This window comes from Coregonus clupeaformis, chromosome 23, assembly GCF_020615455.1.
Source record: "Coregonus clupeaformis isolate EN_2021a chromosome 23, ASM2061545v1, whole genome shotgun sequence".
NCBI classification, from domain to species: Eukaryota; Metazoa; Chordata; class Actinopteri; order Salmoniformes; family Salmonidae; genus Coregonus; species Coregonus clupeaformis.
In genome coordinates this window covers 45,954,067-45,977,922 of record NC_059214.1, presented here as the reverse complement: position 1 = coordinate 45,977,922, position 23,856 = coordinate 45,954,067, and the positions used below count along the sequence as shown (strand labels likewise).

The following is a 23,856-nucleotide window of genomic DNA, read 5'->3' as shown; positions in this document are numbered from 1 at the left end:
ACACCCCCTTTGTTCAGGGACACATTATTCAATTTCTGTTAGTCACATGTCAGTGGAACTTGTTCAGTTTATGTCTCAGTTGTTGAATCTTATGTTCATACAAATATTTACGCATGTTAAGTTTGCTGAAAATAAAAATCAGTTGACAGTGAGAGGACGTTTCTTTTTTTGCTGAGTTTACAACCCACATTTAAGTTGATTTATTTTCCCTTTTGTACTTTAACTATTTGCACATAATATGACATTTGAAATGTCTTTATTATTTTGGAACTTTTGTGAGTGTAATGTTTACTGTTAATCTTTTTATAGTTTATTTCACTTTTGTTTATTATCTAGTTTAATTGCATTAGCAATGTAAACGTATGTTTCCCATGCCAATAAAGCCCTTGAATTGAATTGAGAGAGAGACACAGAGAGAGAGACACAACGAGACAGAGAGCAGGAGACACACAGAGACAGAGCAGGAGACACACCGAGACAGAGAGAGACATACACCGAGACAGAGAGAGACATACACACCGAGACAGAGAGAGACATACACACCGAGACAGAGAGAGAGACATACACCGAGACAGAGAGAGACATACACCGAGACAGAGAGAGACATACACACCGAGACAGAGCGAGACACACACCGAGACAGAGAGAGACACACACCGAGACAGAGAGAGACATACACCGAGACAGAGCGACACACCCACTGAGACAGAGAGAGAGCGACACACCCACTGAGACAGAGAGAGAGCGACACACCAACTGAGACAGAGAGAGAGCGACACACCGAGACAGAGAGAGAGCGACACACCGAGACAGAGAGAGACATACACACGAGACAGAGCGACACACACACCGAGACAGAGCGAGACACACACCGAGACAGAGCGATACACACACCGAGACAGAGCGACACACACACCGAGACAGAGCGACACACACACACCGAGACAGAGCGACACACCCACTGAGACAGAGAGAGAGCGACACACCCACTGAGACAGAGAGAGAGCGACACACCCACTGAGACAGAGAGAGAGCGACACACCCACTGAGACAGAGAGAGAGCGACACACCAACTGAGACAGAGAGAGAGCGACACACCGAGACAGAGAGAGAGCGACATACCGAGACAGAGAGAGAGCGACACACCGAGAGAGACACACCGAGACAGAGAGAGAGACACACCGAGACACACCGAGACAGAGAGACACACACCGAGACAGAGCGACACACACACCGAGACAGAGCGACACACACACCGAGACAGAGCGACACACACACACCGAGACAGAGCGACACACACACCGAGACAGAGAGAGAGCGACACACCCACTGAGACAGAGCGACACACCCACTGAGACAGAGAGAGAGCGACACACCAACTGAGACAGAGAGAGAGCGACACACCGAGACAGAGAGAGAGCGACACACCGAGAGAGACACACCGAGACAGAGAGAGAGACACACCGAGACAGAGAGAGAGACACACCGAGACACACCGAGACAGAGAGACACACACCGAGACAGAGCGACACACACACCGAGACAGAGCGACACACACACCGAGACAGAGCGACACACACACCGAGACAGAGCGACACACACACCGAGACAGAGCGACACACCCACTGAGACAGAGAGAGAGCGACACACCCACTGAGACAGAGAGAGAGCGACACACCCACTGAGACAGAGAGAGAGCGACACACCAACTGAGACAGAGAGAGAGCGACACACCGAGACAGAGAGAGAGCGACACACCGAGAGAGACACACCGAGACAGAGAGAGAGACACACCGAGACAGAGAGAGAGACACACACCGAGACACACCGAGACAGAGAGACACACCCCGAGACAGAGACACACCAAGACAGAGAGAGAGCGACACACCGAGACCGAGAGAGAGACACACCAAGACAGAGACACACCGAGACAGAGAGAGAGCGACACACCAAGACAGAGAGCGAGAGAGAGACACCGAGAGAGAGACACACAGAGAGAGAGAGAGACACGAGAGAGAGAGAGAGAGACACAACGAGAGAGAGAGAGAGACACGCCGAGAGAGAGACACGCCGAGACAGAGACACACAGAGAGAGACAGAGACAGAGAGACACGCCGAGACAGAGAGACACGCCGAGACAGAGAGCGAGAGACACGCCGAGACAGAGAGAGACACGCCGAGACAGAGACACACAGAGAGAGAGAGACACACCGAGACAGAGAGAGACACGCCGAGACAGAGAGAGACACGCCGAGACAGAGACACACAGAGAGAGAGAGACACACCGAGACAGAGACACACAGAGAGAGAGAGAGACACACCGAGACAGAGACACACAGAGAGAGAGCAGAATTAGGCCAATACCCGCTAATTATCAAAATCCAGAAAAGAGCCGTTAAATTCTATAACCACTTAAAAGGAAGCGATTCCCAAACCTTCCATAACAAAGCCATCACCTACAGAGAGATGAACTTGGAGAAGAGTCCCTAAGTAAGCTTGTCCTGGGGCTCTGTTCACAAACACAAACAGACCCCACACAGCCCCAGGACAACAACAACAACAACAACAACACAATTAGACCCAACCAAATCATGAGAAAACAAAAAGAGAATTACTTGACACATTGGAAAGAACAAACAAAAAAACAGAGCAAACTAGAATGCTATTTGGCCCTAAACAGAGAGTACACAGTGGCAGAATACCTGACCACTGTGACTGACCCAAACTTAAGGAAAGCTTTGACTATGTACAGACTCAGTGAGCATAGCCTTGCTATTGAGAAAGGCCGCCGTAGGCAGACCTGGCTCTCAAGAGAAGACAGGCTATGTGCACACTGCCCACAAAATGAGGTGGAAACTGAGCTGCACTTCCTAACCTCCTGCCAAATGTATGACCATATTAGAGACACATATTTCCCTCAGGTTACAGCGATCCACAAAGAATTCGAAAACAAACCCAATTTTGATAAACTCCCTTATCTACTGGGTGAAAAACCACAGTGTGCCATCACAGATGCAAGATTTGTGACCTGTTGCCACAAGAAAAGGGCAACCAGTGAAGAACAAACACCATTGTAAATACAACCCATATTTATGTTTATTTATTTTCCCATTTGTACTTTAACTATTTGCACATTGTTACAACACTGTATATATACACATAATGACATTTGAAATGTCTTTATTCTTTTGAAACTTCTGAGTGTAATGTTTACTGTTAATATTTATTGTTTATTTCACTTTTGTTTACTATCTACTTCCCTTGCTTTGGCAATGTTAACACACGTTTCCCATGCCAATAAAGCCCTTAAATTGAAATTGAAATTGAATTGAGAGAGAGAGACACACCGAGACAGAGAGAGCCAGAGAGAGAGAGCCAGAGAGAGAGAGAAAGAGAGCCAGAGAGAGAGAGAGACACACTGAGACAGAGAGTGAGAGAGACACACCGAGACAGAGAGTGAGAGAGACACAACGAGACAGAGAGTGAGAGAGACACACCAAGACAGAGAGTGAGAGAGACACACCGAGACAGAGAGTGAGAGAGACACACCGAGACAGAGAGTGAGAGAGACACACCGGAAATTATCTCAACAGAGAAAAATGTCCTCCTGTGTGCTACCTATATCCCCCCACTAGAATCCCCATACTTTAATGAAGACAACTTCTCCATCATGGAGGGGGAAATCAATCATTTCCAGACCCAGGGACATGTACTAGTCTGTGGCGACCTAAATGCCAGAACTGGACAAGAACCTGACACCCTCAGCACACAGGGGGACAAACACCTACCTGGAGGTGACAGCATTCCCTCCCCCATATGCCCCCCTAGGCACAACTACGACAACATAACCAACTAAAACGGGTCACGACTCCTGCAGCTCTGTCGCACGCTGGGTATGTACATAGTCAATGGTAGGCTTCGAGGGGACTCCTATGGTAGGTACACCTATAGCTCATCTCTTGGCAGTAGTACTGTAGACTACTTTATCAATGACCTCAACCCAGAGTCTCTCAGAGCGTTCACAGCCAGCCCACTGACACCCCTATCAGACCACAGCAAAATCACAGTCTACTTGAACAGAGCAATCCTCAATCATGAGGCATCAAAGCCAAAGGAACTGAATAATATTAAGAAATGCTATAGATGGAAGGAAAGTAGTGATTCAATCCATTCTAGACAACTTCCTGGACAAAACGTTCCACTGTAATAGTGAAGGTGTAAACTTGGCAGTAGAAAACCTAAACAGTATATTTGACCTCTCAGCTTCCCTATCAAATCAAAAAATCTCTAACAGAAAACCAAAGAAAAGTAACAACAGTGATAAATGGTTTGATGAAGAATGCAAAAACCTAAGAAAGAAATTGAGAAACCTATCCAACCAAAAACATAGAGACCCAGAAAACCTGAGCCTATGGTGAATCACTAAAACAATATAGAAATACACTACGGAAAAAGAAGGAACAGCATGTCAGAAATCAGCTCAATGTAATTGAAGAATCCATAAACTAACCACTTCTGGGAAAATTGGAAAACACTAAAACAACAACACGAAGAGCTATCTATCCAAAACGGAGATGTATGGGTAAACCACTTCTCCAATCTTTTTGGCCCTATAACAGAGAACAAACAGCAAAAAAATATACATGATCAAATGCAAATCTTAGAATCAACTATTAAAGACTACCAGAACCCACTGGATTCTCCAATTACATTGAATGAACTACAGGACAAAATACAAACCCTCCAACCCAAAAAGTCCTGTGGTGTTGATGGTATCCTCAATTAAATGAAAAAATATACAGACCACAAATTTCAATTAGCTATACTTAAACTCTTTAACATCATCCTTAGCTCTGGCATCTTCCCCAATATTAGGAACCAAGGACTGATCACCCCAACCCACAAAAGTGGAGACAAATTTGACCCCAATAACTACAGTGGGATATGCGTCAACAGCAACCTTGGGAAAATCCTCTGCAGTATCATTAACAGCAGACTAGTTCATTTCCTCAGTGAAAACAATGTACTGAGCAAATGTAAAATTGGCTTTTTACCAAATTACCGTACGACAGACCACGTATTCACCCTGCACACCCTAATTGAAAAACAAACAAACCAAAACAAAGGCAAAGTCTTCTCATGCTTTGTTGATTTCAAAAAAGCTTTTGACTCAATTTGGCATGAGGGTCTGCTATACAAATTGATGGAAAGTGGGGTTGGGGGAAAAACATACGACATTATAAAATCCATGTACACAAACAACAAGTGTGCGGTTAAAATTGGCAAAAAACACACACATTTCTTTCCACAGGGCCGTGGGGTGAGACAGGGACGCAGTTTAAGCCCCACCCTCTTCAACATATATATCAACAAATTGGCGAGGGCACTAGAACAGTCTGCAGCACCCGGCCTCACCCTACTAGAATCTGAAGTCAAATGTCTTCTGTTTGCTGATGATCTGGTGCTTCTGTCACCAACCAAGGAGGGCCTACAGCAGCACCTAGATCTTCTGCACAGATTCTGTCAGACCTGGGCCCTGACAGTAAATCTCAGTAAGACAAAAATAATGGCGTTCCAAAAAAGGTCCAGTTGCCAGGACCACAAATACAAATTCCATCTAGACACTGTAGCCCTAGAGCACACAAAAAACTATACATACCTCGGCCTAAATATCAGTGCCACAGGTAACTTCCACAAAGCTGTGAACGATCTGAGAGACAAGGCAAGAAGGGCCTTCTATGCCATCAAAAGGAACATAACATTTGACATACCAATTAGGATCTGGCTAAAAATACTTAGAGAACCCATTGCCCTTTATGGTTGTGAGGTCTGGGTTCCGCTCACCAACCAAGAATTCACAAAATGGGACAAACACCAAATTGAGACTCTGCATGCAGAATTCTGCAAAAACATCCTCCGTGTACAACGTAAAACATCAAATAATGCATGCAGAGCAGAATTAGGCAAATACCCGCTAATTATCAAAATCCAGAAAAGAGCAGTTAAATTCTATAAACACTTAAAAGGAAGCGATTCACAAACCTTCCATAACAAAGCCATCACCTACAGAGAGATGAACTTGGAGAAGAGTCCCCTAAGTAAGCTGGTCCTGGGGCTCTGTTCAAACACTAAACAGAGAGTACACAGTGGCAGAATACCTGACCACTGTGACTGACCCAAACTTAAGGAAAGCTTTGACTATGTACAGACTCAGTGAGCATAGCCTTGCTATTGAGAAAGGCCGCCGTAGGCAGACCTGGCTCTCAAGAGAAGACAGGCTATGTGCACACTGCCCACAAAATGAGGTGGAAACTGAGCTGCACTTCCTAACCTCCTGCCAAATGTATGACCATATTAGAGACACATATTTCCCTCAGATTACAGCGACCCACAAAGAATTCGAAAACAAACCCAATTTTGATAAACTCCCTTATCTACTGGGTGAAAAACCACAGTGTGCCATCACAGCAGCAAGATTTGTGACCTGTTGCAACCAAAAGGGCAACACCATTGTAAATACAAACCATATTTATGTTTATTTATTTTCCCATTTGTACTTTAACTCTTTGCACATTGTTACAACACAGTATATATACACATAATGACATTTTAAATGTCTTTATTCTTTTGAAACTTCTGAGTGTAATGTTTACTGTTAATATTTATTGTATATTTCACTTTGTTTACTATCTACTTCACTTGCTTTGGCAATGTTAACATACGTTTCCCATGCCAATAAAGCCCTTAAATTGAAATTGAATTGAGAGCGAGAGAGAGAGAGAGAAAGCCACAGAGAGAGAGCCACAGAGAGAGAGAGAGAGCCACAGAGAGAGAGAGAGAGCCACGGAGAGAGAGAGAGCCACAGAGAAAGAGAGAGCCAGAGCGCGAGAGAGAGAGAGCCAGAGCGCGAGAGAGAGAGAGAGCCAGAGCGCGAGAGAGAGAGAGAGAGAGAGAGAGAGAGAGAGAGAGAGAGAGAGAGAGAGAGAGAGAGAGAGAGAGAGAGAGAGAGAGAGACACACACACAGAGAGTCACTGTTACGAACCCCGTGGCTTTAAAAGTCTAGGGTGGATGGAAAAGAGACCCGTAACATAATTCATGCAAATTAGAATCATGACATGGAAACAGTGAGAACAAAAAATACACAGACAACCATAAACTACCGTCAAACACAAGATGTTTATTTTGAACAAATGGTAAAGGTTTTGAAAAAAGGGCTGAGCAGGACCCAAGAAATGAAACAATAATGTAAAAAAAAACTAAACTGATCTTGCCTGCCTCAAGAACAGCTAAGCTACTGCTAATCATACAAAAATTACAGTGGGTGGTCCGCTCAGGTCTAACTAGTGTTTTTAGACAGTTTTCTTCCTACGGGTAATGTATGCCCAAGGGCATACAGAGAGCGAGAGAGAGAGAGCGAGAGCGAGAGAGCCAGAGAGAGAGAGCGAGAGAGAGAGAGAGAGCCAGAGAGAGAGAGAGCCAGAGAGCGAGAGAGCCAGAGAGCGAGAGAGCCAGAGAGTGAGAGAGCCAGAGAGCGAGAGAGCCAGAGAGCGAGAGAGCCAGAGAGCGAGCCAGAGAGAGAGAGCGAGAGAGAGAGAGCGAGCGAGAGCCAGAGAGAGCGAGAGCCAGAGAGAGAGAGCCAGAGAGAGAGAGAGAGCGAGAGTGAGAGAGCCAGAGAGCGAGAGAGCCAGAGAGCGAGAGAGCCAGAGAGCGAGAGAGCCAGAGAGCGAGAGAGCCAGAGAGCGAGAGAGCCAGAGAGCCAGAGAGCCAGAGAGCGAGAGAGCCAGAGAGCGAGAGAGCGAGAGAGCGAGAGAGCCAGAGAGCCAGAGAGCCAGAGAGCCAGAGAGCGAGCCAGAGAGCGAGCCAGAGAGAGAGCCAGAGACAGAGAGAGACAGAGACAGAGAGAGCCAGAGACAGAGAGAGCCAGAGACAGAGAGAGCCAGAGACAGAGAGAGCCAGACAGAGAGAGCCAGACAGAGAGAGCCAGAGACAGAGACAGAGAGAGCCAGACAGAGAGAGCCAGACAGAGAGAGCCAGAGACAGAGAGAGCCAGAGACAGAGTGAGCCAGAGACAGAGAGAGCCAGAGACAGAGAGAGCCAGACAGAGAGCCAGACAGAGAGAGCCAGACACACACACACAAAGAGAGAGCCACACAGAGGTCTGGGGTCCGCTCACCAACCAACAATTCACAAAATGTTACGAACACCAAATTGAGACTCCGCATGCAGAATTCTGCAAAAATATCCTCAGTGTACAACGAAAAACACAAAATAATGCATACAGAGCAGAATTAGGCCGATACCCGCTAATTATCAAAATCCAGAAAAGAGCCGTTAAATTCTATAACCACTTAAAAGGAAGCGATTCCCAAACCTTCCATAACAAAGCCATCACCTACATTTACATTCAAGTCATTTAGCAGACGCTCTTATCCAGAGCGACTTACTAATTGGTGCATTCAACTTAGGATAGCCAGTGGGATAACCACCACTGGGCTGAGCGGGAACTGTGCTTCCGTAGAGGTAGGGGGGCTAGCAGGCCAGAGGTGGATGAACCTAGTGCCCTCGTTTGGGTGTAGGGTCTAATCAGAGACTGAAGGTAAGGAGGTGCCGTTCCCCTCACAGCTCCGTAGGCAAGCACCATGGTTTTGTAGTAGATGCGAGCTTCAACTGGAAGCCAGTGGAGTGTGCGGAGGAGCGGGGTGACATGAGAGAACTTGGGAAGGTTGAACAACTGACGGGCTGCAGCGTTCTGGATAAGTTGTAGGGGTTTACAGAGAGATGAACTTGGAGAAGAGTCCCCTTAGTAAGCTGGTCCTGGGGCTCTGTTCACAAACAGACCCCACAAAGCCCCAGGACAACAACAACAACACAATTAGACCCAACCAAACCATGAGAAAACAAAAAGAGAATTACTTGACACACTGGAAAGAATTTACAAAAAAACAGAGCTAACTAGAATGCTATTTAGCCCTAAACAGAGAGTACACAGTGGCAGAATACCTGACCACTGTGACTGACCCAAACTTAAGGAAAGCTTTGACTATGTACAGACTCAGTGAGCATAGCCTTGCTATTGAGAAAGGCCGCTGAAGGCAGACCTGGCTCTCAAGAGAAGACAGGCTATGTGAACACTGCCCACAAAATGAGGTGGAAACTGAGCTGCACTTCCTAACCTCCTGCCAAATATATGACCATATTAGAGACACATATTTCCCTCAGATTACAGAGATCCACAAAGAATTAAAAAACAAACTCAATTTTGATAAACTCCCTTATCTACTGCGTGAAAAACCACAGTGTGCCATCACAGCAGCAAGATTTGTGACCTGTTGCCAGAAGAAAAGGGCAACCAGTGAAGAATACCATTGTAAATACAACCCATATTTATGTTTATTTATTTTCCCATTTGTACTGTAACTATTAATGTAACTTTTGTTTACTATCTACTTCAGTTGCTTTGGCAATGTTAACATACGTTTCCCATGCCAATAAAGCCCTTATATTGAATTGAATTTTGAGAGAGAGAGCGCCACAGAGAGAGCCAGAGAGAGAGAGAGAGCGAGAGAGACGGAGAGAGACGGAGAGAGACAAAACAGCTGATTAATTAGCCTCAATTTAAACACATGATCAGGCCAGCCCTTTCACTTACGACCTGTGGGTTAACCTGAGTTGATAACTTTCCCTTTCAGTGGGACAGCAAGGACAGGAGTGACAGAGTAGCTAGGAGTTGCCCCAGCCTAGGAACTGATACAGCTACAGATATGTATCATATTTCTCTTTCAGTGGGGCAAAGATGGCAACAATTAGTTGACTCGTAAAGTCAAGTGTGCTAATGCTGGAATAGAACAAAGATTACCATGTGGTGGTCCACAAGGACTGGGTTAGGACAGGTAACATCAGTGAGATATGACAATGTTGTATTTGAGTTGGGGAGAACCCATCTGCCACTGCGTCACACCCGATGCCCATTTCCTTAGGTTGCTTAAGGTCATGGACATCTAAAGTGTAGCAATGGGACACAGAGGGACACACACACACACACACACACACACACACACACCAACAACCATAGTGCCTCCCACAAGCAGGGATACAAACTAATGAGGGTCCAAAAAGGTGACCAATTTGCATTTATTTTAAATATTTTAATAGAATAACAAGTACATCATACATATTTGAACAATCTCAATACTCTGAAAACATGTTTATGGTAGGCTGACATTGCTTAATTGATGACGTGGGTAGAATTCAAATCCACAGAAGTGTATTGTGGCATGATTTTCCATGTCTGAAGCGGACCTATAGGCCTATTTGTTTGGAAAGAGCTGTGTATGGCTGCATCTCACTGTATAATTTGTAAGTCGCTCTGGATAAGAGTCGCTCTGTAAATGTGTAAGGCTGTTTTGGTTATTTGGATCTCCATTCGCCTTCTGTTTACTGCATTTGTTTACTGTTAATATCACTAGCCTAAATACAGATGGTGTCATGCCTTTATCCATCTGATGTTTTGTTTACTAGGCTTACTTGGTACAGCTGTTTTGTTCTGTTGGCATTCATTGGTTTGCGTTCGCAGTTGTGTCAGTATTCTAAGCCAAACTGCTATTCAGAGTTTTTGTTTGCGTGCACAAATAACTAGGCTACTATTTTCAGCATTTAGTTTGCATTATTTTGGTAAGACAGTGTGTACAGCTGCATTCACATAGGCTGTTTGTAATAGGTGAATTACCCTTTCCATCTTGTAGCCTATATTCATTACCAAAACGGCCTTGCTTTAGTGTGTAGGGCACTGTCCATTCTGCTGATACAGCGCAGCGGAGATTTTGCGCTAACCCTTCACTTCAAAAGCACTCAATGGTCTCAGAGTCTCTGCATTTGAACTTTATGTTTGCGGTATAGCGTGATAAGCAAAATTCAAAAAAATTGAGATTCTCCTAGGAAGACCATCTGTTCGCGCCTCTTTTATATAGCTCAATGGGGTGATACACTCTGCATATGCGCACTTTGTCAGAACCCCCCCCCCCCCAAAACGTTTTTATATGGATCTGCACAATTCACGTGGATGAGCTAGTTTGAGATCAAAACGATGAATAATCGCCAAAAAGAGGCAAGTTTGCATCCCTGCACAAGGTACCATGTCACCTCAGGATTACCCCTGAGATTTATCTGATTAGATATCCTGAGTTAAAGACAAACACACAACCAGAAGAGCAGAATGATGGAAAACCCATCCCCTGAACATCAAGAATATCACTGGCCATGTTCATCCCACACGCATTCCTACACGCTGCACACCCCTCAGGTATGTAGGAATGGGTAAGAAACAGTGGAGTAGAACAGAAATCTGCTAGGGTAAGCACCACCGTTAGCTCAGAGTGCTAAGCTCAGCGGGACGCAGAATGCTCATACTGTACACACTCAGCACACAGAGGAAATGTGATGCCACTGGTATCCAGTTACCTGCAGGTTCCCCTCAGCTAACATTTAACCTCCCATTCACTACAGGTCAGGATATGTCCTTTTCACAGAGACTGGCTGCTAAAACACCTGTCAAAACAAAACACACAATGCATGGTTCTCGGATTTAGTCGTAGAGCTCCTCCTAACTATCTGTCACTCAACACAAATGGAAGCCACTATGGCAGGTGAATCAAACACACACCCATTTTTGTATAGAAGGGGGAAAGCATAGTCTGAACCCCAGAATCAATGTGGATTTAGATTTAGCATCAGATGAAACAAACTCTCGTTCACTCGTCACACAAGCAAACAAACCTCCAGGCTACTCGTTATTGAACTTCTCCTGTTTTGCTCATTAGTCCCAGTGCTGTGCCCACCTGGGAGAACAGACGCAGCAGTGTGCACACGCGTGTGTGTTGAGTTTAAGAGCTGGGGGAGGATGGATGGGAGAGGGTTGAAAATGCCTCTGGGGCTGGTACTATGATAGAAGAGGGTTGAAGTTGTCTGTGGGGCTGGTACTATGATAGGAGAGGTTTGAAGACGTCTCTGGTGCTGGTACTATGATAGAGGGTTGAAGACGTCTATAGGGCTGGTACTATGATAGGAGAGGGTTGAAGAGGTCTCTGGGGCTGGTACTATGATAGAAGAGGGTTGAAGACGTCTATAGGGCTGGTACTATGATAGAAGAGGGTTGAAGAGGTCTCTGGGGCTGGTACTATGATAGGAGAGGGTTGAAAATGTCTATAGGGCTGGTACTATGATAGAAGAGGGTTGAAGAGGTCTCTGGGGCTGGTACTATGATAGAAGAGGGTTGAAGATGTCTCTGGGGCTGGTACTATGATAGAAGAGGGTTGAAGATGTCTCTGGGGCTGGTACTATGATAGGAGAGGGTTGAAGACATCTATAGGGCTGGTACTATGATAGAAGAGGGTTGGTATTTGATTAGGATCCCCATTAGCTGTTGCGATAGCAGCAGCTACTCTTCCTGGGGTCCACACAAAATATTACATAATACAGAACATTAATAGACAAGAAAAGCGCAAGGACAGAACTACATCAATTTAAAAAAGGCACACGTAGCATACATATCAATACACACGCAAACTATCTAGGTCAAATAGGGGAGAGGCGTTGGGCCATGAGTTGTTGCTTTATCTGTTTTTTGAAACCAGGTTTGCTGTTCATTTGAGCAATATGAGATGGAAGGGAGTTCCATGCAAAAATGGCTCTAAATACTGTACGTTTTCTTGAATTTGTTTTGGATTTGGGGACTGTGAAAAGACCCCTGGTGGCATGTCTGGTGGGGTAAGTGTGTGTGTCAGAGCTGTGTGTAAGTTGACTATGCAAACAATTTGGAATTTAACACATTAATGTGTCTTATAAAAAGAAGAAGTGATGCAGTCAGTCTCTTCTCAATGCTTAGCCAAGAGAGAATGGCATGCATAGTATTTATATCAGCCCTCTGATTACAATAAAGAGCAAGACGCGCGGTTAGGTTCTGGGCCAGCTGTGGCTTAACTAGGTATTTCATTGCAGCACTCAACCACACGACTGGACGATAATCAAGATAAGACTAAACTAGAGCCTGCAGAACTTGTGGTGTCAAAAAAGCAGAGCATCTCTATTACGGACAGACCTCTCCCCATCTTTACAACCAATACATCTATATGTTTTGACCATGACAGTTTACAATCGAAAGTAACACTAAGAAATTTAGTCTACTCAACTTGTTCTACCACACCATTCATTACCAGATTCAGCTGAGGTCTAGAACTTAGGGAATGATTTGTACCAAATACAATGCTCTTAGTTTTAGAGATGTTCAGGACCAGTTTATTACTGGCGACCCATTCCAAAACAGACTGCAACTCTTTGTTAAGGGTTTAAGTGACTTCATTAGCTGTGGTTGCTGATGCGTATATGGTTGAATCATCAGCATACATGGACACACATGCTTTGTTTAAGGCCAGCGGCAGGTCATTGGTAAAAATAGAAAAGAGTAGAGGGCCTAGAGAGCTGCCCTGCGGTACACTACACTTTACGTGTTTGACATTAGAGAAGCTTCTATAAAAGAAAACCCTCAGTTCTATTAGATAGATAGCTCTGAATCCACGATATGGCAGAGGTTGAAAAGCCATAACACATAAGTTCTCTCAACAACAGGTTATGGTCAATAATATCAGAGGCTGCTCTGAAATCTAACAGTACAGCTCCCACAATCTTCTTATTATCAATTTATTTCAACCAATCATCAGTCATTTGTGTCAGTGCAGTACATGTTGAATGCCCCTCTCTATAAGCATGCTGAAAGTATGTTGTACATTTTTTTTTTTTTGAGACAAGTAGCATTGTATTTGGTCAAATAATTTTTTCCAACAGTTTGCTAAGAGCTGGCAAGCTGATAGGTCTGCTGTTAGAACCAGTAAAGGCCGCTTTACCACTCATGGGTAGCAGAATGACTTTGGCTTCCCTCCAGGCCTGAGGACAAAGACTTTCCCCTAGGCTCAGATTAAAGATATGACAGACAGGAGTGGCTTTTTTTAGAGAGTCAGCTACCATTCTCAGTAGGTTTCCATCTAAATTGTCAATGCCAGGAGGTAATTATTGATCAATGACAATTTTTCCACCTCTCCCACAGTAATTTTACAAAATTTCAAACTCGCAATGCTTTTCTTTCATTATTCGTTTTGTTATGCATGAATAAAATGGCTCACTGTTCATTATTGGCATTTCCTGCCTAAGTTTTCCTAATTTGCCAATGAAGTAATCATTAAAAGAAATGGTTTTGTGATGAATGAGCCATCTGATTCAATGAAAGATGGAGTTGAATTTGTCCTTCTTCCCATAATTTCATTTAAAAGTCCTCCAAAGTTTTTTTTTTTTTTTCATCATTCTTTATATTATTGATCTTGGCTTCATCATACAGTTTCTTCTTCTTTTTGTTGAGTTTAGTCACATAATTTCTCAATTTGTAGTAAGTCAGCCAGTCTGACTTCTTACATTTACATTTTAGTCATTTAGCAGATGCTCTTATCTAGAGCGACTTACAGTTAGTGAGTGCATACATTTTCATACTGGTCCCCCGTGGGAAACGAACCCACAACCCTGGCGTTGCAAGCGCCATGCTCTACCAACTGAGCTACAGGGGACTTATTAGCCACTACTTTTGCCCCATCGCTTTCAACCATACAGTTTTTCAATTCCTCATCAATCAATGAAGAATTAACAGTTCTAACAGTCAGTTTAACAGGTACGTGTTTATCAATAATTGGAAGAAGCAATTTCATAAATTCATCAAGTGCAGCGTCTGGATGCTCCTTATTAATCACATCAGACCAACAAATATTTTTAACATCATCCACATAAGAGTCAGAGCAAAATCTTTTCTATGATCTCTTATACACTATTTTAGGCCCAGCTTTCGGAACTTTGGCTTTCCTGGATATAGCCACTATATTGTGATCACTGTATCCAATGGGTACGGATACAGCTTTAGAACAAAGTTCTAGATGATTAGTAAAAAATGTGATCAATAAATGTGGATGATCTTGTTCCTGTAGTGTTTGTAAACACCCTGGTAGGTTGAATAATAACCTGAACCAGAATACAGGCACTGGTTACAGTGAGAAGCTTCCTCTTGAGCGGACAGCTTGATGAAAACCAGTCAATATTCAGGACCCCAAGAAAGTAGACCTCTGTTTACATTGCATGCAGTATCAAGCATTTCACACATATTATTTTGATACTGACTGTTAGCACTTGGTGGCCTATAGCAACACACAAAAAGAAAAGGCTTTAGATGTGCCAAGTGAACATGCACCCACAACACTTCAATACCACTTGACATAAGATCTTCTCTAAGCATTACAGAGATATGGCTCTGAATATATACAGCAACACCTCCCCCATAAGCATTCCTGTCTCTTCTATAGATGTTATATCCTTGTATTGCTACTGTTGTATTATCAAATGAATTATCTAAGTGAGTCTATAGGGCTGGTACTATGATAGAAGAGGGTTGAAGACGTCTATAGGGCTGGTACTATGATGGGTTAAAACATTGGACAGCGTTACCCATGTACATTAAAGTAATTATGTGTTCATGTACGTGTGTAATTCTACATGTATGAGCATGTGTGTAACCCCTCCAAGGCAATGGAAGGCAGGCGTGGTATTTTCTTAATGAGCTAACCTGGAAAGAACCATGACTATTCTGTACTACATAAACCATATTGTGTGTGTGTGTGTGAGTGAGTGAGTGAGAGATAGACAGCTTTGCGTACACAGACAGTGTTGTGCAGTCACTGTGGGAATCATTAGGTGTGATAATGAGAGTGTGCCTGTTTGTGTGTGTGGAGGCAAGAACCAGAGCACAACATGTGGATGAGATTCTCTTGGCTGCATCTCCCAGGCTTCACTCACATGTCTGGCTTCAGGGAATTCAGATTAGCATGTGTAACGGAGTCCATCTCTGTACGTATGACAAGCCAAGGCATTCATGAGTCCTGGCAACTGTACTTCAAGGTGTCAGGAAGTTGACGTCACTGCTCGATGCTAACTTAGCCAAAATCGCTACATATACAAATAAAAGACTACATAACGGCAAGTAGAAATAATCTCGTTCTTTCTTACCCTGCCCCTCTTCTTTCTCCAGTAATGTAAAGTGCTGTTGACTCTCTTTCAGCGTGTGCTTAACCTTCTCTGTGTACCTCCTGCTCTTCTCCTCTCCTCTCCTCCACGGCTGCTCTGAATAGCTGAATTATTCTCTTTGATGAAGAGCAACCCAGTGGCACCAGAGTGACAGTACAGGGGGAATGAGAGAGCGAGAGCGCAGTAAAGAGAGAGAATGTGAAGAGAGTGGGTTTACTTCATTACACTAGCATACCCGCCTGCTGGTCGTTGGCATGCCACAAGACAGTTCATTTGTTCTCCCTCTCTCTACACACAGAGAGAGACAGTCAGTGTGGCTGCCATGGCCTTTGGCCTGGTGCGCTGCAGGTATATGCTGGGGGTGAGTCACTGCTCTCCTGCTTGCCTTGCCCAAGCGCACGTGTGTTATATAAGCAATGCGCTGATGTCGTGACAATGTTCCAGCCCCAGGAAGTAAGGTTGACGCACAATCAGAGGAGCGAAACGGAAGCAGCCTGTGTGAAGAGGATCATCTCTGGCCCAAGACTAAAAATCACACTGTCATGACCAGCTGACACAGCATTAACCAGTATGTGTGAGTGAGCCTGACATTTTCTTGGTCAGGACAAACTCCTGACAACCACCAACACCACATAAAATAGATCTTCTTTTAGAAAATGGAAGCCAAAACAACCCAGCTCTAGGCAACAGAAGTGTTTCTATTTTTTCCAAACAGGCAGAATGCTGATGACATCACTCCTTCCACAGAAACCCTTCCACACAAAACACCAAACATTCAACAGGCATCTGTTTGTGTGGCCATCTATTTGCTTGGCCCTGGCAATCTCGAGAGGACCCCGTCACCCTTAAGCCATCCATCTGATAAATAAAACAGTTTCATAGTGCACCCTCAGTGTGTATGTGTATGTACCTTCAGCAAGTTTACACTGCAGCTTGTTAGGCTATTGGTGCATACTAATAGAGGGGAGAAGGGGTGAAATTGTTATTTGACACTAACCCATTGAGACTAATCCAGAGGAAATGTGATACGTGATAAATCAGTAATTGCTTTAATCCCTGGCCCACTATGAACTCGGCAGATGGACATTCACACAGAAGGCATGTTCTATTAATTGACTGAAAGGTGATGTAAAATAGCACATCACAGCTCAGGGTTTCCTCTAGAATGAGCGATGCCGAGATGGGTGATTGGGTAGTTCAGTCATAACTTCCTCCAAGCATTACCCATCAGCCCTAAACGGAGGAGCAGGCAGTGGCTTGAGAGACACATTCTAATCTGTTAAAAGCACAGTCCTAACTGGTGGAAATCTCTAGGGGCTCTATTGGGATTATAAAGTAGTATTTTAATACTGTGTATTAGGGTAGTTCTACCAGTCTTACTAGAGAAAAGGTCAGCGATAGTTTAGGATATAGCAGCAACTTTAACCTTGACAGCTGTCTTCACCATCAGGACTATGGCTATGTGAGCCATGCATGGACAGGGGGACAGAGGATCACATCTAACACAGTAATGAGGAGTTAGGTTTTTTTCCCCATACCGTCAATACCGTTGAAACCATTTCTTTGAAGCTTTTTTTATACATTTGAATATTTGTAGCAACTTTTTAAGTAAATACCTGCAGTCAACTTGTGCAATACGTTAAGAGAAAGCAGATTGCGTTTGCCATCTAGATATCATAACAATTAAGTTAACTGTCTAAAATGTGATAAATGCCCTGCAATTGTGCATTTTATTTGCTAATTAAGTAGCTAGTTAGCTATCTAGCTTATTGGTTTGCTTCTTCCAAAATCAAGCTTCACTTGGTAACAGCAGAGAATCCCCTCCTGGATCAAGAGCCTTGCTGTCTAATATTTGTTTTGTGCGTTCAGCAAACTGTGAGTAGCATTTTTTAATTACTTCTATAACTTTATGAGCTAGGATGTCTGTCCTGCAAATAGTTTACTTCTGAGACTGTATAAAATGTTCACAATGCACTTGTTAGCATTTAGTTAGCATTCTATATGGGATTTACATGTACTTGTTAGCATTGCTAACTTTCAGATTACATAGACTCAGTGGGGTTTGAAAATATCACCCCTTGTGTTCAGTGCCGGTATTACCGAATATCCCGGTATGGCACAAGGTCGGTATGAAGGTATGAAGATCTAGATACCCAAGCCTACTTCCTTCTATCCCTCTATCACCTTTCCTCTTTCTCCATCTCTTTGCCTTTCACTCGGCCTTCCCCCTCTTTCCATAATGGCGGTCCAGCGCTGTGAGGGCTTGACCTCTCCTCAGAACACCCTGGCGATCTTGGTTGTTATCTGAACATGACTGAAGCCAGGAGGCAGAGAGGGAATCACAGCTTCATGCTACTGCTGGCAACCTGCCTGCTCTCTGTGACTGGCTGCTTTAATCTTGCAGTAACATACGACTGCTGCGCCTGCCGCCTCTGGGGGCGTTACACTGGTAACCCAAGTTGACAGGAACTTTGACAACTTTCATTGAACGGAAGTGTCAATGAGTTGTCAGCGAGAACGCATGAGTAGCAGGGAATTAAATGATGTCTTTGTATTTCATTTTCAGCTCACATACAGGCTACACCTAGGGCGGCGGGCAAAGGCGAGTGCACACACAGACAGACAGAATCCCACCGGGAACTGTATTTCCAGTTACCAGATAGCAAGCTAAGGGAATCCAAACCTTGATGCAGTGATATTACCGAACTGCTTCTGTCAGATGTGTGTGTGTGTGTGTGTGTGTGTGTGTGTGTTTGTGCGGAGGAGGTCCTGAACTGAGGTCCATATCGCTCTCTCTCCCTCTCTCTCTCTCTCTCTCTCTGGGGGGTGTTGGGTTTCACCCCTCGCCCCGTCTCGCTCCACGGCCAAAAGTGCCAATTTTCACCAGGGTAATTTAAAGCCAGCCATGCAGACTGGGAGATGGCGCGGGAGTGCCATCGACCCTTAATTACTCTTTAACGAGCACTTCTGAGGGTGTTTATGAATTAATTGCCTCTTTTGTCTGTCAGGGGGAAGAGGATGGGTGAATAAGGGGAGGCATCTGGAGGAAGGGGAGAAAGGGGGAGAGTGGCGGTGGTTTGAACTCATACTCCCAACAGAAATCCTGCGCCCTGGTCCCAGCCCTGTGGAGTCTCTCTAAAGCTCTTGGACCAAGACAATGACAGTGTGTACACTGGAGCTGTATTTCATGTCTTCATGAGGAACCGAGTTAACTGATTTTTTCAGTGACTCCCATCCATACTCCCTGTCTTTACACTGTCCTCCATCTCCCCCAGCATCCATGGGAGAGGTGGGTATTTTTAAGGGCCTGTTTTAAGGGCCATATGGGGCTGGGGGCAGGGCTTGTGGATGGGGTGTGGATGGGCCGTGAAAGAGACATACCAGTGTCATCTCCCCCTCCTTCCATCCCATCCCCTCTATCTGTCCCCCTCTCTGTCCGTATCTGCAGCCCAGAACAGGATTAGGCTGGGTGCCCAGTGATGACACAAGTCCGTTGGAGCCGAGCTGACAGACTGTTGGTTCAGTTGTTGGATGCGAGCGGAGTGAGGAGCTGAGAGAGAGGGGGGAGAGGGAAGGGAGGATGGGAGTGAGAGCGTTGAGACAGAAGTGAGATAAACAGCTTAAAATGAGTGAAAGGGAGAATGAGAGAGAGAGAGTGGGTGAGTGAGTGGGTGGGTGAGTGGAAATGTGGGAGAGTTGGTACACCGTGTAATGAAATGGAGAAGGAGAAGGCTGGTAAACAATCATTGAGCAGAAAGGGCAGAAATAGAAGGTTCAGCCAGAGGACAAAGTCTCCTTGGACTGTCCGTGTCCAGAAAACTCTTAAAGAGCTCCAAGCTCGAAGGGACGTTCTGATGAGATCATGTATTGTGTGCCTATAATGACATGCATCTCTTCAACATTTGCTCTCGCTATGTTATAAGTATGGCATACAGAAAGAAACACACACCGCATAAAGATGGCCGCCAGTCCACCCACCATCTAATATCATGTCTATTCTCATCTATAAGATTTCAATAGGTTTCCTATGGAGGATTGACAGTATAATTTAAAAACAGATATTCACATTCAAGTCAACATTCTCTGATGTGTGGACCTCCAACCCTCTTTGTGGTACCATTTGACATTTTTATTTTATTCCCATTTTAGTACATTTATCAGCCAAAACATTACACCTACCCTGTATTCAAGAGAATGTTGTATCTCAACCAACGGCGGCGGGCACAACAAAAGCCTCAGATGATGTAAATAGGGTCTTAGGAACAACAAATGCGAATATGAAAAAAATCGGAGTTGACGCGTTTTTAGATCGTTGATGTTTAAGGTAAAAGAAATGACAATGTATTATTTTTTAATTCAAGAAATAAAATTGTTTGACAACCCCGTTTGTAAGCTTTCAAATTATATCAAATCTTAGTCATTCTTCTTTTCCAGTGATGAAGACATGGATGTCTCATGGTATGGTGGGGCATGCAAAATGGGTCCACTTTGAGCACCTTTATCTCTTGAATGTTTTGGCATTCAGGTCCAAAAACTCACTTTCTGAGCACTTCTACAACAGGCAAATATGCATGGAAGGTTTTGTTCAAATCAACAACAAAAAAAGGGGTGCTGTCAGAAATTCATTAAATTCAAATGGATTTACCCTGTAACTGTGGCAACAGTTAACGGCTGCCCTGCTCCAGATTACAACATGATTAGAGGGAGAATAACAATGAGGTAACCTTTGGCCCTCTCATCCCTTTCTCTGCCCTCATTACATAATATATCTCCATCCATCTGTGTCTGTGTCCATCTAGTCCTCTATTGGGAGAAAGAGGTCACAGAGAGATAGGTTTAGGATCGGCTACTGCGCTACCAAATCAGTGGTGTTGTGAATGGGTGTTGTTCACAACATGGCTTCTTTTCTCTAACAAGCACAACAGACGAGGAATGATGATGACGACGACATCTTGGTGATTCTGGGTCAGTTTTACACATCACAGTGGAAGTCACAATTTATTGTGTAGCCTAGCTATAAACGTTTATGATTACACATGTTCTATTTCTACAGACGCCCAGTCAGCAAATTGTCAAATGTATAACTGAGGGCTAACATATGATAAAACAATATGTTTGAGTGGAATGAGAAACCACTAAATATCAAGGGATGGGCTATGTCCTTGCAAGGCTCCACCAAGTCTTCAACACTATAATTATAGCCTTTTTATAGAGACATTCAAGTCTATTTAGGTCAGTGTTCCAAAGAGATGGAGAGAAAGATAAACTGTTACAGATATACAGATCTGAAACACAGACGGAGAGAGAGAAACTCATATATACAGATCTGAAACACTGAGAGGAGAGAGAGAAACTCATATATACAGATCTGAAACACTGAGAGGAGAGAGAGAAACTCATATATACAGATCTGAAACACTGAGAGGAGAGAGAGAAACTCATATGTACAGATCTGAAACACTGAGAGGAGAGAGAGAAACTCATATATACAGATCTGAAACACAGAGGAGAGAGAGAAACTCATATATACAGATCTGAAACACTGATGGAGAGAGAGAAACTCATATATACAGATCTGAAACACTGAGAGGAGAGAGAGAAACTCATATATACAGATCTGAAACACTGAGAGGAGAGAGAGAAACTCGTATATACAGATCTGAAACACTGATGGAGAGATAGAAACTCATATATACAGATCTGAAACACTGAGAGGAGAGAGAGAAACTCATATATACAGATCTGAAACACTGAGGAGAGAGAGAAACTCATATATACAGATCTGAAACACAGAGGAGAGAGAGAAACTCATATATACAGATCTGAAACACAGAGGAGAGAGAGAAACTCATATATACAGATCTGAAACACTGATGGAGAGAGAGAAACTCATATATACAGATCTGAAACACTGAGAGGAGAGAGATAAACTCATATATACAGATCTGAAACACAGAGGAGAGAGAGAAACTCATATATACAGATCTGAAACACAGAGAGGAGAGAGAGAAACTCATATATACAGATCTGAAACACAGAGAGGAGAGAGAGAAACTCATATATTCAGATCTGAAACACAGAGAGGAGAGAGAGAAACTCATATATACAGATCTGAAACACAGAGAGGAGAGAGAGAAACTCATATATTCAGATCTGAAACACAGAGAGGAGAGAGAGAAACTCATATATACAGATCTGAAACACAGAGAGGAGAGAGAGAAACTCATATATACAGATCTGAAACACTGAGAGGAGAGAGAGAAACTCATATATACAGATCTGAAACACTGAGAGGAGAGAGAGAAACTCATATATACAGATCTGAAACCGAAAGGAGAGAGAGAAACTCATATATACAGATCTGAAACACTGAGAGGAGAGAGAGAAACTCATATATACAGATCTGAAACACTGAGAGGAGAGAGAGAAACTCATATATACAGATCTGAAACACAGACGGAGAGAGAGAAACTCATATGTACAGATCTGAAACACTGAGATGTAGAGAGAGAGAAACGTATATATAGAGATCTGAAACACTGATATGGAGCGAGAGAGAGAGAGAGAAACTCATATGGAGATCTGAAACACAGATGTAGAGAGAGAAACTTATATATAGAGATCTGAAACACAGAGAGGAGAAAGAGAAACTCATATATACAGATCTGAAACACTGAGAGGAGAGAGAGAAACTCATATATACAGATCTGAAACACAGAGAGGAGAGAGAGAAACTCATATATACAGATCTGAAACACTGAGAGGAGAGAGAGAAACTCATATATACAGATCTGAAACACAGAGGAGAGAGAGAAACTCATATATACAGATCTGAAACACTGAGAGGAGAGAGAGAAACTCATATATACAGATCTGAAACACAGACGGAGAGAGAGAAACTCATATGTACAGATCTGAAACACAGATGTAGAGAGAGAGAAACGTATATATAGAGATCTGAAACACTGATATGGAGCGAGAGAGAGAGAGAGAAACTCATATGGAGATCTGAAACACAGATGTAGAGAGAGAAACTTATATATAGAGATCTGAAACACTGATATTTTATTTATTTAATTAGGCAAGTCAGTTAAGAACAAATTCTTATTTACAATGACGGCCTACACCGGCCAAACCCGGACGATGCTGGGCCAATTGTGCGCTGCCCTTTTGGGAGAGAGAGAAACGTATATGTAGAGATCTGAAACACTGATATGAAAGAGTGAGAGAAACTCATATATAGAGATCAGAAACACTGATATGAAAGAGAGAGAGAGAGAAACTGTTAGACATAGATCTGAAACACTGAGATAGAGAGAGAGAAACTGTTTGATATAGAGATCTGAAACACTGAGATGAAGAGAGAGAAACTGTTAGATATAGAGATCTGAAACACTGAGAAGAGATCAAACATGGAACCTGGAGAAGTATTCCTGCTTGAGAAAACGTATGCTACCAACTGAGAACAGCACAGATGGAAAATTATGAGTTTCTTCACCATTGCATGTGGCCTACATTTAGAAGTACATACCAACAAGTCCCCAAATGGACTAAATGTTAAAAATACAGTTGTTAAAAATGTAAGAATCCAGTAGCTGGGACTTGGAGACCCCTTGCACTAGAGGTTTGGGTACATTTAGGTGCCTGAAAGAGTGTGTCTTCAACTGACAAATAGTAGATTCCATCTCACACTGTGGTTAATACACCCGGTCTACAAACACACAGAATAAGTTGGAGCTCCATACAGC

General features: G+C 43.6%; 1 protein-coding gene across 2 annotated transcripts in view; it reads right to left on the bottom strand.

The window, feature by feature from the left end:
* Positions 1 to 23,856, bottom strand: part of nck2a (NCK adaptor protein 2a) — a 71,595-nt gene that overhangs the window by 37,930 nt on the left and 9,809 nt on the right. Inside the window, exon 1 of one of the 2 annotated variants that reach the window (XM_045206724.1) lies at positions 16,091 to 16,180. The exons of the other annotated variant lie outside the window; for it this stretch is intronic. The gene's annotated coding sequence lies outside the window, so the exon portion shown is untranslated. Of the gene's footprint in view, positions 1 to 16,090; positions 16,181 to 23,856 lie in introns of those variants that run through there. 2 annotated transcript variants of the gene reach the window in all.